This window comes from Muntiacus reevesi, chromosome 17, assembly GCF_963930625.1.
Source record: "Muntiacus reevesi chromosome 17, mMunRee1.1, whole genome shotgun sequence".
NCBI classification, from domain to species: domain Eukaryota; kingdom Metazoa; phylum Chordata; class Mammalia; order Artiodactyla; family Cervidae; genus Muntiacus; species Muntiacus reevesi.
The window spans coordinates 12,656,088-12,661,327 of NC_089265.1; the positions used below are offsets into that span (position 1 = coordinate 12,656,088).

The 5,240-nt window shown below is 37.5% G+C and overlaps 1 pseudogene; it reads left to right on the forward strand.

Annotated features, from left to right (window-relative positions):
- Positions 1-214: 214 nt before the first annotated feature.
- On the forward strand, positions 215-3,935 carry LOC136148749 (calcium-binding protein 1 pseudogene; annotated as a pseudogene).
- The last annotated feature ends 1,305 nt before the right edge of the window (positions 3,936-5,240 follow it).

Sequence of the window (5,240 nt, forward strand, 5' to 3'; positions counted from 1 at the left end):
ATGGACGGTAGTGGACTAGACACCATCATTATTCCGGGCTCCTTCTGTTGTGCTGCCTAAGTAAGTACCAGCAGTGGCCACCAATGACCTGCCCAGGTCTGCCCCTCTGGCCCACGATCCTACTCTCTCACTCGTTGTGGCAGCCCTAGATCCAGTGTGACATGGAGTAAATAAGGTTGGAGTGTTTGCTTGTGTAGACTGGGTCATGGGATAGATGGTCATGGAAATCCAGGCAGCCCCTGGAGCAGTCCTCAATCTCCCACCTCCACACGGCCTTGGGTGCAAGTCAGCATGTATGTGCTTCTCAGGAGCAGTGTCTAGGATTTCCATAGCCCTCTTGTCACTCCTACCAGCCCTCCAACCAATCAAGCAGGTTCATCTTCACTTTGTAAGCATTCAGTACGTCAATCGAACCACTCACTCCACAGGGCGAATTGCTGTTTCTGTAAGCTCTCTTCCCCCCTAAGTCCCCTTCCTGGGGACACAGATCCCAACCTGATGGCTTATTTTCTCTTTCTACCGGACTCTGTGTCTGTCTTTGCTTAAAGCCTTGGTTGTACAAGTCTTTCTGCCGGTTTCCAGGTAGTGTTCAGTTAGGATTTTTCCACACATGGATGTATTTTTGATGTGTTCATGAAGTGAGGTGAGTTTCATGTTCTTTTTCTCTGCCATCTTGATTGATCTCTCCAGTTTAACTATTTGCAAGCAATTTGTATTATAACTAGACATCCTACAATGTTAGTGCTTCCAGCTGATAAAATACAGTAACAAAAGTATAGGAAATATAACACAACTTTAAATCAGCATTTCTTATATCTCTGTTAAAATATAAAATCAAGATAAGCTCAATGAATTATACATTTACAATATTTAATTATTGTGAAATATTTTAAATGTACTTAAAACTATGTCTTATGCATACGTGCATGCTCAGTTGTGACTGACAGTGACCCCATGGACTGTAGCCCACATCTCTCTATTGTGCTGAGACCAAATATAAACACACAAAATGTGCTAAGTCCATTGCTAATAACACTTCATAATTATAATGAATATTGCAATAGTCATTCTTTTACAAAAAGTTGTCCTACATAAGCTTTGTTAAAAATAATATAATCACATATTTTATACTTGTAAATAACCAAATATATCCTGAAATATGATTGTTATTTGGCATTTTAATGTGTCCACTTGCACTCATAAATAATATTCATTTGAATTATCAATTCTAATAAAAAGTCACTAGAGACACTTCACCTTTTTATTTACTGCATTCAGTTTCAGCAGAATAAAAACTGCCCAAGATGTCTTTGAATAGAAGATAAATCACCTTATACATAACAGATCAATAAAACATCAGACTTATTCCTCTGGATTTTGTAGCCAATAGCATGTGACTCTATTTCTGGGCTCCGTTTTCTAAATAAAAATAGATATGGAGGATTACATTTTCATTTTACTTTATACTTTCTCTGTAACTGGCAATCGACTGATAGTGAGTTTATAATTGCCTTGAGATCAGAGATAATATTGTCAGTGTTATATAGCCTACATCTAATAAAATTAAGTAAATAGGTAGCTTTTTTTTTATTTTACTTTTAAAATTAATAGCTCATTTAATTATTCATTTTTTCTCTACTTATACTCAAAGATTAATTGAGGATGCAGACTATTTAAGCTTATGGTGCAAGTCTTACCTGACAAGTTATATGCTCCTTTGCTTCCACGGTTCTGTAGGTGCTTCACTATGTTACATTAACTCTGTAGTAAGTCATGCCATTATTTTCCCTTTACCTTTAAATAACCGACTGCCCTAAAAGAAAAAGAGGGAATACGGAAGTTTTACCATTTCTAGGAGTCTTGTACACATAATTTCCTAATTTTAATCAGTAGCCCAGACCATATTTCAATGAAAGATTTTGTTTCAAGGACTACTTTTAATAGCAAAAAAATGATGGTATTAATACACTAGAGAGGCATGTTTAATTTGTAAGATAAATCTCATAGTTGACTGGGGATACTGCCCTATAGGACATGTTCATTGATAGTTATTACATCTATGCACATAGGAATATCTCATATCTCTTCTGAGACATGCTTTCACACTAAAGAATACCCAGCTATTTAGGTAATAGTTGTCTCCTAGATAACTGTATCCTGAAAAATAAGCCACAATTAGACATAAATCTTGAGAGCAATTATTCTTTGACTTGATATAATTTGCTTGATCAAAATCTCTACCAGTTTTACATCTTTTGGTGCATTTGGTGGGAAAACCTCTAGTTATCCCTCATTTAAAACAAAAGCAAAATAACTCCCTAAATATATATTTTATACAATTTTATTGAACCTATATAGCTATAATTTTGGAATATATGTGAGCTATTAGTATACAAGCATTTTCCAGGATTCAAGTTCAATCTTGGATTATCTCAGTAATCAAGATTGTGGTGAAACAAGATGTAAGAAAAAATATATATGTTGATAGCAGAAAGATACATCACAACGTGTGAAAAACAAAACAAAAACAAAAAACAAAACATGGATAGCCAGATGCAAACAAACAAGAAAATGTGACAGAGACCTTACACCCTTAAAAAAAAAAAACTAAAAATGTATTACACACCTAAATGTAAAGCGCAAAACTAAAAGACAACAAAGGAGTTAACCTAGATGACCCTGGATATAGTGATGGCTTCATATATTTAACAGCAAAGATGTGATCATGAAGGAAATAGTAGATATGCTAGACGTCATTAAAATAAAATAATAATAATAAAAAAAGTCGCCCAGTAAAAGACAATGTGAAGAAAATTGGAAGCCATGCCATATACTAGGAGAAAATATTTCTGAAATCTCTAAAAGATGCATACAGCTGGGTAGATGATCCTGCCGCCTTCTCCAGCTCAGCTGCCCTCCGCCATCAGCTCTCCAGGCGATTTTCTCTGTGCCTCCACTCCCCCCTCCTGCCCTATCTCCTTAAGAAAGTGTCCAGAAAATTAAACCCACACACAGGAACACACACACAGTCAGGGAGCTGGAGCAGGCAGAAGAGTAAGAGGGCACCCGCGCAGGAGAGAGGGCTCAGCCATTCCTGGAGGAAGAACGGCGCAGGCAGAGGTTGGCGGGGACCGGGACTCGGGTCTCATGGCCCCCGGGATCCTGAAAGGGGCTGCGTCAGCTTAGGTTGGGCAACTGTGTCAAGTCACCACTGGTCTGTCTCTCTCAAGGAAGGTGTGCCAAGAGGAGACTAGCTACACAGTGTTGCAGACCAGTGAAGAGGGGCTGGCAGCCAGCGGCGAGCTTCCCAGGCCCCTCCTGATGCTGGCCCAGAACTGCGCGGTCATACACAACCTGCTGCGCCCAGCCTTCATGTTTCTGCGTAAGGGCTTCGCGGAGAACAGGCAGCCTGACAGATTTCTGCAGCCAGAGGAGATTGAAGAGCTCAGGGAGGCCATCAGAGAATTTGACAAGGACGAAGATGGATACATCAACTGCCGGGACCTGGGTAACTGCATGCGCACCATGAGCTACAGCTCATGGAGCTGTCTCAGCAGATCAATATTAACCTGGGTGACCACGTAGATTTTGGTGACTTTGTGGAGCTAATGGGACCTAAACTGGCGGAGACAGTAGATATGATTGGAGTAAAGGACCTGCGAGATGCCTTCCGAGGGTTTGACACCAATGGTGACGGGGAGGTAGGCACCAATGAGTTACCAGAGGCCACGAGGAAACTCCTGGGTCATCAGGTGGAACCACGAGACGTAGAGGAGATTAGCCGAGTTGTGGACCTCAGTGAGGTTGTTGAGCAACTGGAGTTCTCATTGATTCCTAGAGGGAATGGCAAAAATGTACAGCCACTTTTGGAAGACAGTTTGCAGTTTCTAATAAGACTAAACAAGCTATTTTCATATAATCCAGCAATTGTTTGATATTTACCCAAAGAACTTGAAAATGTTATATTCGTGCAAAAGCTTGCACATGGGTGTTTATCATCATTTTCAAGCCCTCCCCACATTAAAAAAGATAATAAAGAAATTTATGTCAAAACATGAAAATCTAGAAAAAAATAGATTTATTTCTTTAAGTAATAAAACTTTGGTAAGTTTTAGCTTGCCAAAACTGAGAAGAAGAAAAAAAAGTATGGTTAATCTCTTACCTGTTGAATTTTTAGTTTAAAAGTCTCCCATTCATAAAAACTACAAACACTAAAAGAAGATATAATACCAATATTAGTTAAGATTTAAAACCAGTGTAACTCTGATACTAACTAGAGAATATTACACTTATAGGAACGTTAAAGGAAAATAAACCCCATGAACGTAGATTCAGACTCATGAACAAAACTTTAGCAAATTGAATTGTTACAATAAATATATCTGATTTATTCTGAGAATATAAGCTTTATTATTCAAAACAATGTGATTACCTATTACAAAGAGAATACAGTATAGAAAAGATGATTATCTCAAAAAAGAATAAAATTCATTTGATTAAATTATCATTTCTTAAAAGACACTTAACACACCAGATATGGAAACATTCTTAATCTTTTAAGTTATATGTACAAAACACCTACATCACACTTAATGTTGAAATATTATTTACTTGCCTTGTGAGGTATATGAGGATACCTAGTATATAAATATTTTATCATGGTAGCAGACTCTATTGTGAGTTATGAAATAAATTATTTAAGTTGGGAATTAGAACTTCAAAGCTTCAAAGCTATGGGAAGATCTGTACATGTAGAATTGGAAGTTTAAATGTGTCAACAACCTATGATTCTAAGAGAATCATCAAATGCAATCACAGAAGTAGAGCCACACGGGGAACTGAAAAAATTGCATGGAGGAAGTTGTTGTCTATGAGAGCCACAGCTAAATGATTTGTGATAAACAAGAGAATACTTTATCAGTGGGCTTAGTCATCAAGAAGATCTATGCACATAGTGGTGGGGATCAAAGATAAGCTTTAATCTATTAGTCATTTCTGCATCTATTGTTTAATGACTATAAGAATGTCAGCCATCAGCACCCTACTCATGCCCTTGAGCTTTCTATTTGTCTTTTCTGTGTCTTTGTCTGTGTCTTCTTTTTATCAGGAGGACTCATTTAAATCAAAATGCCTTCCTTCTCATACCCAATTACCCAACTTTATTATCTCACCTATGACTTCCTTGTTGTCACTTACATAGAAAGATTTTAGTCTTTTATCTATCTTTAATATTTTAAGCT